This window comes from Lissotriton vulgaris, unplaced genomic scaffold, assembly GCF_964263255.1.
Source record: "Lissotriton vulgaris unplaced genomic scaffold, aLisVul1.2 SCAFFOLD_916, whole genome shotgun sequence".
NCBI classification, from domain to species: Eukaryota; Metazoa; Chordata; class Amphibia; order Caudata; family Salamandridae; genus Lissotriton; species Lissotriton vulgaris.
The window spans coordinates 812291-823954 of NW_028244302.1; the positions used below are offsets into that span (position 1 = coordinate 812291).

At 42.0% G+C, this 11664-nt stretch overlaps 1 pseudogene; it reads left to right on the top strand.

Annotated features, from left to right (window-relative positions):
• The first annotated feature begins 2451 nt into the window (after positions 1-2451).
• On the top strand, positions 2452-3654 carry LOC147668106 (uncharacterized; annotated as a pseudogene).
• The last annotated feature ends 8010 nt before the right edge of the window (positions 3655-11664 follow it).

The following is an 11664-nucleotide window of genomic DNA, read 5'->3' on the forward strand; positions in this document are numbered from 1 at the left end:
CATTGCAGCTTAACAGAATTTACCTTCAGTTAACAGCACAGAGGTTACAAAGAGAGGGAACCCGTTCACCACTCATTTTTACTTCTCCACCGCCCAGCTGCATGTTGTAAATGAGAAGTCCCAGGTGCAGATCACTTTCCAAATACACAACCCTCCTACGGAGATGAAAGTGCCCCTCGTGATATAAATATTCAAGAGAAGATATGTTTGGAACAAAATGAACAAAAGACACAGGTCCATCCTGCAGGTGAAATGGACTCATGCCTTGCAATAATGTTAATGGGTTGCCCTCATTTACGTAACTTACAAAGTAGTAATGTGCGTGATTAGGACAACACCATTTTATAGGCTGTGTCCTTAAAAGGTCTACTCCCTAAAGAACGAGAACCAGCACAGCACCCCCCTCAACATTTTTAGTAAATTCCTCCTATTCATATTTGTCTTATTATTTAAATGCACAGATATGGATAACACAGAGGTTTTCTCCAATCTATGTTAGCACTGAGTATGGAAACAAGCACTGCCTGTTACAGCACTAAGTCACAAGAACAGAAAGAAATTGCACATGCCCAGGGTCAGACAATGTATGCAGAACTCAGGCAATAAATAAATAGAGTTTTATAAATAGAGGAGACAGTGTTCAATTAAGAATATGTTAAGGTACTGGCACAATTAAGGTGAAAACATAAAATGTCCCTGTAGGCAAGTCCGCCTCTGACTTCTTATCCCACGTTTGTCTAAGTTTGTTTAAACATTTCAGTTTTACAAATGCTGTGATTCTCCTATGCTTCAGCCTCTGGTGACCAGATCAGCCTAAAACAGCTGACTCTCCAGTCACAGTATTAGGTTTAGGCCGAATCATGTGCGTGATAGTAACATGCAGAAGTTGTCACCTCAACCAAAAAAAAAACTCCACATACTCAGTGCCTAAAGTAAGGCAACAAAGCACTCTAGTCAGCGCAATGTTATGAGTTTAATATAGCATAGCATGGCTGTATCAAACTCATTACATTGCGCTCACTAGAGTGCTAAGTTGCATTACTTTAGGCACTCAGTATGTGGAGTTATTTTTGGTTGCGGTGGCACGTTGAACGTTGTTGGTGATGTTTAATTCTATTTTTTATTTGCTTAGGTTGAGTTGCAATACGTTCGGTTGTGATTATTCTTATTTTCATATGCTGTCCTACTATATTCTCCCTTGAGCAATTCCACGACGCATCTTAAGGATTTTGGGGCGTCAATCTTCACAACACCTTTGAATTTATTATCAATTTCAGCTCTTTGATGCCCTATTTGCGAGGTCACTGAAACAGGCAGGCTGGTACAAATTGTAAATGAGTTTACAGCTACTGTTCAGGCCAGGATAGTGATGTGTGTTTTCAATATTATAAATTCAGCAGCGGGTCACTAATGTTACATATGAATATGCCACTTGCAACCCAGCGTTACACTGTCCGGAATGCCTTAATTTATTTGCCGTAAACCCAACATACATACTCCTGTAGTGAGATGGCACTACAAATGGATGTTATTTTTGGATTGCTAAGCTTTGAGAAAGTTGCATTTTTTGATCTCAAAGATGTATTGTGGGAGAGCATGCTCTTTTTGCATAGTACTGAGTCTTACCCTGAACTTTTCTTACTTATACCTAAGGATGTTTTTCCTTCCTGCTGCTTGTCGACCTCACCTAAACTGCTGTGATTCCCTTCCAACTTCAGTGCATAGCATCACAATATTTTTTATTGTGGACTTGATGTAAAAATGGGGCTGCAGTCCGTTTTTCCATTCGCTCAATCTATTTCATGCCATTTACTAAATCTGCTCCACAAAAGGTGATACAGTGAGTGGGAGGTTAACAGAGCCTACAAGGTGGACGTTTATGGGGTATTTTTTGGGGGGTGGCAATTTATGAAAAGTGCAGTAGTACTTTGGCCTCAGGCACTCAGCAGTGCACACAAGCACGTGCAGAAAGGGCTGCTGGCCTCAAAACAGCCAGACCCTGTTTTATACTATAATCTACTAGGGATTTATAGGATAGTTCATGCCAAATGTAAGTGCACCCTTTTATATAGTTTACCCTAATGCAGGCCCTATTATATACTAGGGACTTATATGTAGGGTTAACACCCCTACTCTATAGTCGACTAGGGATTTATGGGGTAGGTCATGCCATATGTAAGTACACCCTTTTATAAAGTTTACCCTAATGCATGTGTGTCTTCACTTGAGCTTTCATCTTAACACTGGGCCTGGTTAGACGGAGCCTCTAAGACTTATTGGGCTTCATCAAAGTCCTTATATTCCACCATTACCAGGATTGGTGAGGGGGCAATCCAGTGAGAAAGAGGAAAGTAAGCGCCTGTTATGTTTTATTTTCGTCGTTGAATACAGTATGAATATACAAGCAAATGTGTTGGGTATTTTACAGAGTACTTTAAGGTATAAAATACAATGTCGGATTACGAGTCAGCCGAAGGTGCTGCAGAGGAATTCTTCACATTGGAGAGCGAGCAATATTCGGATGCAACATCTACATCACAGGCAAACTCCATGCACGAGCCACCCAAGAAACGAGCAAAAAAGCGCTTTGTGAAGTACAGACCAGAATGGGAACTTTCACACCGCAACATCCACAAGGTTTCAGAAGAAGTGTACAAGGCCAGGTGCAACCTCTGCAATAAAGACCTTTCCATTGCCCATGGAGGAGAGCGTGATATCAAAACCCATGAGGCAGTAGCACAGCATAAGAAAAATGCCTCAGGCAGGGCGAAGATGGCCTCAATTTCATCTTACCTGCAACCAAGCTTCCAGCCAGAAATATCCAAAGTAAGTCATTGCTTGCTTCATCATAATGTGACATAGATTTTATGTAATTCTTGTACACTCTTCTTGCTTTGTCAAACTCTAAGACTCCCAAACTGAATAGGTGAGCAATCTAACAATTTACTGTTACTTTCTTTAAATGTGCAGCAGTGTTTGCCAAGTCATTTTGCTTTTACTGCGCGTTTCTCACTCTGTTTATAATAAGAGCACATCGTAATTGCTTTTGGGTTACCAGCTGAAACTTTAGTTTAAATTTGCAGTTCTAAACACCATTGTGGCCACTGTTTTCTTCACCAATAGAGATTTTCTTTGTGCACCTATACCTCTGTGTATTCTTTTTTGACATTTTAGGTCACAGCTGCTGAGTTGACTCAGGTGTACCATACTGTGAAGCATCACATCTCCTACCGCTCCCTGGATTGTGGCATCAAGCTCAGCAAAATAATGTACCCAGACTCCTCCATTGCGATGAAAGCATCCTGTGGCCGCACAAAGGCATCAAGCATCACTGTGAATGTGCTTGCACCTCTATCGTTGCAGCAAGCACCAGAAGACTCAAAAGATGATTATTTTTCCGTTTGCAGTAATGCCTCAAACAAAGGTAACATTAAACTCTACCCACTTTTGTTCCGGCACTTTAATTTCACCTCCGGTATGGCCTAGACTCTGCTGGATTTCTACGAGGATGCAGCAGAGACTGCTACAGCTATTGCACAGCAGATCACCACAAAATTACACAACCATGGTTTGAAAATGGAGCACGTCGCGGCATACTGTGGGGACAACGCAAGTGTCAACTATGGACAACATCATTCTGTGTCCAGCTCTTGAAGGGAGCAAATGCAGACATTCTGCCTGCAAACTGTTCTGCCTATATCCTACATAACTGTGCTAAACATGCTATTAATAGACTTTCAATGGATGTAGAATCTTTTGTTCTAAAAGTCTACAGCCATTTCTCTTCTTCCGCAAAGCGGACAGCGGAGTTGAAAGAGTTTATCGCTTTTGTAGACCTAGAGTGGCAGCCTTTGTTTCGGCATGTCCCAACACGGTGGCTCACGTTGTTCCCAGCCATTGCGCGACTGTTGACGTGCTGGGAAGCACTAAAATCTTATTTCCTTTCCCTTGGGCCGGAAAAAACACCCAGAGCAATATGTGATTTTCTAGGACTTGAAAGTGGGGAGGCCACTATGTCACAAGGTGAGGTTTATCTTTTTTTTGTGCATGACATTTTGGTCATTTTTAACACTTGTATCCCGCAGCTGGAGAAGGATGAGCTGAGTGCCCCAGAGGTACCAGGCATCTTCAAAATATTAAGAAACAACTTTAAGGACATAGTGGAGAATCTGTTCTTTGGTTTCTGAGTACACAGCTATTTAGTGTCCCATGATTTGGAGTTGAGCGCAAACATGAAGGGCGATTTATTGAAATTTTTGTAGCGCTCCTTAAAGTACTTAGAAAAATGGTTTGATTTTTCAGAGAGCCATTATTTGGCAGCAATAGAACGATGCTGCTTAAGAGAACCTCTCACTTTCCAGCAGCTCTGCAAAGCTGCCGATGCAGTCCCCTTGACCCAGCATTTGGAACTGCAACATTTATTTAATGAATACAGTGTAATTGTTCCCGCTATGCGAGCTGTGACAGGCACAGACTTGCCATGTGTGCAGAAATGGCTGAATGTTTTGTTCAAGTTGCCTTGTGATGTCCCCAGCATAAAAAAAATAATATCATTCACACTTAGTTTGTCAGGCAGTAATGCATCTACTGAAAGGATTTTTTCTCAGTTGAAGTTCTCCTGGACTGACACACGAAATAGGTGTGATGTCGATTTTGTTAAGGCAGAATTGCAGATCCAGGTGAACATGAAACATTTGTGTGCAGACTTCTACCAATTACCTTGTAAGAACAAAGAACTTCTGAAGTGTGCTAGTTCTGAGAAAAAACACAATTTCAAATGCTAGCACCAAAACTAATATTACAGGTGTCAAGACTTTTATTTCTGTGGTCAAATTTCACTTGGTGTGCTGTACTACTTTTTAACCTAACATAAACTTACTTTGACTTGTACTTATGTTTGTTGTATATTTACTTACATACTATTGCACAACCTAATTTGTAGTGTCAGTAAAACGTGATGTTTGGACCGAATTTTTGTCCTGAATTTTGGCCCTCCGTCCTGAATTTTGGTCCTGAATTTTGACCCTTTGTCCTGAATTTTTACACTACCCCTCCTGAATTCACACCCATGCCAGGCCACGCCCCTTTTTACACCTCTCTGCAACGCAGTCCCCTGGCGCTTTTTCAGAGGGGGAACTAATTCCCCTTGCATACTGGGGTCCCTGGGGGCCAACAAGCCCACCAGCAACCTCCAGTATGCATCAGGGGGCTGTGTTGCAGAGAGATGTAAAAAGGGCTGTGGCCTCATTACACCTCTCTGCAAGGGAGCCCCCTGGCCCATACTGGAGCCTCCTGGTGGGCTAGTTGGCCCCCAGGGGCCCCCAGTATGCAATTGGAATTAGTTCCACCTCTGCAAATGCTCCAGGGGGTGCGTTTGCAGAGAGGTGCAGGGAGGGGGGGTGGCCTCCTCCCAATCCTGTTTGAAAAAAAAATACTTTTAAGAAGGAGGTCTGTGTAGCCCCCCTTCTTTTTTTTTGGCCCTGGGGACCCCATCCCCAAGGGCCTCCCCCCAGTTTTTATTTTTTTTATTTTTGAATGGGAAGGGGGCAGTGTGGCGCCCCTCCCATGGCCAATTCCGGCCCCTGGGACCCCATCCCCTGGGACATGGCCAACTTTTCTTTTATTATTTTGTGTGGGGGGCCCCCCTTAAGGTCCCAGGGACCCCATCCCCCGGGGCCGGCCTTCTTAAAAAAAATATATTAATTTTATTTTTGGGAGTGGGGCCGCGAGGCCCCCCTCCCAAGCCACTTCTTGCCTCAGGCACCCCATCCCCCGGGGCCTGGCCCTCCTCGTTTGGGGTCGTGGTGGGGTCCCCAAGCCCCCCATGGTCCCTGCCAGCTCCCCGCATCCTGCAGGAGCAGGCATTGCTTTTCTGCATGGGGAGCAGCTAAAATGCTGCTTCCCATGCAGAAAAGAAATAGTCTTTGGTTTTTGGAAGAGAGAGCAGGTTTCCTGCTCTCTCTTCCAAAAACCAAAGAGGTTTGCTATGGTAGGGCGGGAGGCGCGAGGCTCCCGCCCTACCATACCAAACAGCAGTGTCCTGGGGATAGGCACCCCGGGACACTGCAGGATCCAGCCCTGGGGGTGGCGGTTCCCAGGGCCATCAAGGGGTCCAGGAGGGGGGCCATGTGGCCCCCCTCCCAACAATTGTAAGGCCCCAGGGGGTGGTGGTCATCCAGGCTGGGGGGTCCATCACAGACCCCCTGTTTTAAATATTAGTGCCCCGGGGAGGTGGCGGTCCCCGGGGCATGTGGGGGGGCTTGAGCCCCCCACACAGGTTTTTTTTTAAATTTTATTCAAAGCCCCGGGGGTGGTGGTCGCCGGGGCAGTGTGGGGGGATTGGGCCCCCCACACTTTTGACATAATGCCCTAGGGATTTGGTCCCCCCGAGGGCTAATTTAAAAAAAAGCAGACCGGAACCTGAGCAGGTCTAGGGGGTCAGGGTGTTTCTACCTTGCCCCCTTTGCGTGTTTTCAACCTTTGTTTCACTGCTTTCTTGTGCCTCGTTCTACCAAGGCACAAGATGGCTGCCAACACTTCCTGGTTTGGAGTTTTGACAGCCAATTAGCATTTAGCTCGTGCTCGGGAAGGTACGCGTACGGTACTCGCCTATAGAAAAGAACGGATTTACACAATTTAACAAAAAGCGTAATCTGCAAACCGAACTCTACCTTTTTGCCAAATTTGGTGTAATTCCGTTCAGGCGTTCGGGCTGTAGCCCTGGCTAAAGGTCCTATGGAAAATAGCATTGGGAAAACATGTTTTGGGACCCCCCTTTTTTCTCGGCCCCTGCTTGATGAAACAACCCCAAACTTTCAGGGAAGGAGCGGAGCTTAGCAGGCAATTTTCTTGGAGAATATCGTGAGGATTCGTCCACCGGTGCCAACGTTATTCCAAATAGAATGTTGCGGATTTTCTATGGAAACTAGGTCCTAACTATAACTACCTACTGGCGACGGCCAGTAGGTAATATATATATATATATATATATATATATATATATATATATATATATATATATATATATATATATATATATATATATATATATATATATATATATATATATCACTGAAAAAACCATAGGTTTAACACTCATTATTGTTAGGAATTAGCATTTAAAAAACCTTTAAAATTCACTGAAAAAACCATAGGTTTCACACCTGTTATAGTTAGCTGGACATTTTACTCATACAAAAGCATTGAAATTCCCACATTATAGTTAGTTGGACTCACTATAACTCGCGCGCCCGCAATCCATTGTTGATGATATCACATATTACATCATTCATGACATTGTCAGTGAGATCACTGATGATATCACTGATGACATCTCAAATGACATCACTGATGACATCACTGATGACATCATCCATGTCATAATACGATGCACCTCCTCACACTCTAATCTAACCTTTGATACACCCACTGTTAAATACAAACTACCATTCCTAAAATTATTGATACACCAATACCAGTAACAACATACGCACTCACTGATTTCTAGGTCTTCACACACATCCACTCATTCACCCATACAATCACTCATACATACGGTCACTCATCAATATAACACTATCATATCCAGTCATACACCTATACAGACACTTACACACCGACACTCATCCACAGAGTTACTCAAACACCTAGTCAGTTATGCAGAGAATCAATCACACTCCCATTTCCTCAACTACAAAGTTATAAACACTAAACCTTACTTATTCAAATATATAGTAACACATACTTACTCTCTTTTACAATCAATAATACAAGTACACATTAAACCATACAGTCACTTACGCAATCACAGGCTCTCATGTATAATCATTTATATATGGCAACTCTCACATGCACTGTGTTTTACATATGTACCTACTTGGACATGGAGCACTGAGATAGCCATTCACTCACCAACACATCCATGCAGACAGTCAACCCCCCATACAGCTCTTTCCACATGCACTCTTGAACACATATACCAAGTGAATCAACTGCTCACATATATATGCACAGAGTCACACACCTCCCAGCCACCCACACACACACTCACCCTCACATACAAATACTTGAACAACCAATCAATAACCCATATAGCCACTCATATAGCTACTGATCAACACATGCAGCAGCTTACACAACAACAGACATACTGATGCACATATTCAGACAGTTTAGTGACTAACCAATGCATTCAGTAAGACACATTTAATCACTCACTTATACAGTCAGTCACGCACCTACTAAATCCTTCATCCAGACACTCATACATCCACTCATTCTTCAATATGCAAATTATTAACTTTAACTTAATTGTATTTTAACTTTTCAGAAACACACACACTGGATGATGTCATCAGTGATGTCATCAGTGATGTCATTTGAGATGTCATCAGTGATGTCATCAGTGATGTCAATGACCATGTCATGAATGACGTAATATGTGACATCATCAGCAGTGGATTGCGGGCGCGCAAGTTATAGTGAGTCCAACTAACTATAACGTGGGAATTTCAATGCTTTTGTATGAGTAAAATGTTCAGCTAACTATAACAGGCGTGAAACCTATGGTTTTTTTCAGTGAATTTCAAAGGTTTTTTAAATGCTAATTCCTAACTATAACGAGTGTTAAACCTATGGTTTTTTCAGTGAATTTCAAAGGTTTTTTAAATGCTAATTCCTAACTATTACGATTGTGAAACCTATGGTTTTTTTCTGTAAATTTCAATGGTTTTTTAAAATCTAATTCCTAACTATAACGTGTGTGAAACCTATGGTTTTTTCAGTGAAATTGCAACTTTTTTAAAAAGGTAATTCTTAACTTTAACAAGTTTGAAAACTACAACTTTTAAGAGAAATATTGTTTTTTAATGATAGGTAATTATTATATCTATTCATTTTTTTATTTTTTTTTCTAATTATGTCCTAATTCTATATTTGTTAAAAATTATTTTTTACATGTTTTTCATATATACGTTTTTTTAATTATTTGTGCACTGGTGCACTCACACTACGCGTAGCAGAGCGTGCGCCGGTACGCACAGCAAGAGCGCCTTATCGCGATCGAAAAAAAATAAATAATAATTTTTGTATTAAAAGTAAATAATATTATATAAAAGTACTATTTTTAATATTTAAGAACCGTATTTGAACTTTAAACGCATTCCCGAAAAACGAGCAAAACATCACTGCTACGCGCCGGAAGCGCACCAGGAAGCGCCCACGTACGTGCCGCGTAAGTGCCCCTGAAGCGCTCCGAGGTGCGTAGCGATCGAAAAAAAAAATCCAGAGGCAATCCTAATAGAAAATATAGCTTTGGAAATGCCACCTTAATAAGGCATGTCCAGAGAATACACCCAAATAACTTTGCCAGGGAGAGTTTCAGAGACCTTGCAGAGAATGCACGAAGAGATGGCGCCAGCACCTCCACTGGTGGAGCAACAGCTCCGGGAACACCACATGGAAGAATGATCCCTAACATCCAGCCAGTCTTTGCAGGCATACAATTTCCGTGTGTGGACTGTAATGAACTGCTCTGCTATCCCCAGAGCGTTGAACTCATTGCTATGGAGAGACAGGAACACAGCTGCCCTCCCCGTCCCTAATTTTTTTTTGCTCATGTTGAGCAGTTTTGGAATCTCTGGTTTTGTTTTTTCCCGGAAAAAAATACAAAAAAATATATAAAATCGTTGTAAAAAAGTATAAATTTTTTTTTTAAAAAAGAAGAAAAAAAAGTTCTTTTCAGAACTACCTCCAATTCTCAAAAAGAGCTGTATTCTTTACATATTTTACAATTCTGTTTTCCCCTTGGTGCGCTCAGGGTGCGCGTACCGGAGAGCGCACCTGAGAACACACTCTGCGCTTACCACCCGAAAATTAAAAAAAAAAAAAAGGTTTTTTGCCCTTCGGGGTCCTTCTAGGCTCCCCTCAGAAAACCTAGGGGGTCAGGGGGTATCTACTCTGCCCCCTTTTAATTATATCCCCCTTTCTTTTTTCACCTCTTGTGTCTCGATTCTACCGAGACACAAGATGGCGGACTCTCCGGACTGTTTAGAATGTTGTCAGGTACCCGATAGCCAATCAGCTTTCCGCTCACGCACTCCCGTTGCGCGCCGGGTGTGCTCTCCGGTACGTGTACCAGTAAGCGCTCAAAGCGCGCATATAGATATATATGTGTTTTTGAAGTAAATTTTCGTAAAAACCACTGGAGCAATTTTCAGCAAGTATAGCAAAGGCACATCTGCGCACCAGTCCCTACTTTTTTACCAAGTTTGGCGTAATTCCATTCAGCGGTTTGGGCTGTAGACTTGTCAGACCGTCCTATGGAAATTAACATGGGGAAAACACGTTTTGGGACCCCCCCTTTTTTCTCAGCCCCCACTTCCAGGGAAAGAGCGGAGCGGAGCTGGCCAAAATTTTGGAAAATTACACGCAAATTCCTCAGCCGGCGCCAGAGTTATTCCCAATAGAATGTTGTGGATTTCCTATGGTAGCCAATCCTAACTGTAACTACCTACTGGCGACCGACAGTAGGTAATATATTTATATATATATATATTCAATGAAAAAACCATTGGTTTTAGGCCATATATAGTTAGGAATTAGCATTTACAAAACCTTATTTTACTCGCATAAAACCATTGAAATTCCATATATAGTTAGAAGCGCTAACTATATATCGCGCACCCGCAATCCACTGCTGATGATGTCACATATTACATCATTCATGACATGGTCAGTGACATCACTGATGACATCACTGATGACATCTCAAATGACATCACTGATGACATCACTGATGACAACACCCAGTGACTGTATGTTTCTGTAAAGTTAAAATATGTTTCACATATTGAAGAATGAGTGGATGTATAAGTGTCTGGATGAAGAATTTAGTAGGTGCATGACTGACTGTATGAGTGAGTGATTAAATGTGTCTCACTGAGTGCATGGGTTAGTGACTAAACTGTCTTAATTTGTGCATCAGTATGTTTGTTGTTGTGTAAGCTGCTGCATGTGTTGATCAGTAGCTATAAGAGTGGCCATATGGGTTATTGATTGGTTGCCCAAGTATTTGAATGGGAGGCTGAGTGTGTGTGTGGGTGGCTGGGAGGTGCGTGACTCTGTGCATAGATGTGTAAGCAGTTGATTCACTAGGAGTATGAGTTCAAGAGTGCATGTGGAAACAGCTATATGGGCGGTTGACTATGCATGGGTGTGTTGGTGAGTGAATGGATTTCTCATTGCTACATGAGCAAGTAAGTACGTATGTAAAACACAATACATGTGAGAGTTGAGATATATAAATAACTGAACATAAGAGCCAGTGAATGTGTGAGTGGCTGTATCGATCACTGTGAGCTTGTATCAGGGATTATATAAGAGAATAAATATGTGTTATTATATGTTTGAATAAGTAAGATGTGTATAACTTTATAGTTGAGGAAATGGAGGTGTGATTGATTCTTTGCATGACTGAGTAGGTGTGTGAGTAACTCCATGGATGAGTGACAGTCTGTGAGTGTCTGTTTATACTGAGTGTATGTAAGGTTATATTAGAGTCTGAAGAGGTTCATTGTATTATCACATAAGTGATGTGATCAGTGATGACAAATGAGATGTCATCAGTGATGTCATTTGAGTTGTCATCAGTGATGTCATCAGTGA